At 56.9% G+C, this 858-nt stretch overlaps 1 pseudogene; it reads right to left on the bottom strand.

Moving 5' to 3' along the window:
• Nucleotides 1–26: 26 nt before the first annotated feature.
• On the bottom strand, nt 27–706 carry LOC118995696 (myelin protein zero-like protein 1; annotated as a pseudogene).
• Between the last annotated feature and the right edge of the window lie 152 nt (nt 707–858).

Raw genomic sequence — 858 nt, 5'->3', positions numbered from 1 at the left:
GGAGGGGCAGGAGGCAGGCTCTTTACCAGACCCCCTGTGTCCGAGGGGGACTTGGTCATCACAGTGATGGCCAGAGAGAGACCCTGACCACAGTTGTCACTATGCCCACCACTACCCCACCTGAGACTGGGGCCAAACCTTTCTCTAGGACTTAGAGCTGAATGTGTCCTGGCCAGGCAATGGGGTCAGGAGGGCTTTGGCATCACAGGTGCCAGTGCCATTGTGGGTAAACTGCATGGTTTCATTGGTGCTCGATGCGTCTTTATTGCTGAGCGCTCCAGCCCATTTGATTCTGTCCTGAAAGGGTGGCAATTCCCAGGATCCACTTGGCCTTGGCAGTAGTGGGAAACAACACGGTCCTGTGGGTCCCCTCTGGCTGGAAGCTGCAGGAGGCTGAGGTCATGGGCTTGTGTCATCTGTAGACTTGAATGTGCGTGTCAGCTTCTCTCGAGTCCCTATGCCACATACATTTCTTACTGGGAGTGTGTACCTCCAAGGCCGAGACTGCAGTAGTCAGCAGCCTGAGCCCTGCTCTCAGCAGTGACTACAGACAGCGCCTGTGATCTGAGGCCACAGTGACCGCCCAGCCCTGGTGAGCCCAGCCAGCGGCCTCTGCTGCAACCCCCACCCCTGTACTGCACACGGTCTCAGCCCTGCCGTGGTCCCCTGGGCTCTGGGCATAGGCACAGCCTCCTGCACGAGACATGGCACCAGTCTCTCTCAGTTTCTCACATGTGTTGTACTTATTCTGCACCCAGGACCTTCTGCATTAGCTCTTCCCCTTTGCGGGAAGAGATTGATGTAGTAACTTCAGGAAAACCCCAAACCCCACACTTCCTGACCACTGTGCAGGCTGCA

Source organism: Sturnira hondurensis, unplaced genomic scaffold (assembly GCF_014824575.4).
Source record: "Sturnira hondurensis isolate 20B ecotype Veracruz unplaced genomic scaffold, ASM1482457v3 Scaffold0010389, whole genome shotgun sequence".
Lineage (NCBI taxonomy): Eukaryota > Metazoa > Chordata > Mammalia > Chiroptera > Phyllostomidae > Sturnira > Sturnira hondurensis.
This window is presented reverse-complemented; position numbering and strand designations above follow the sequence as displayed.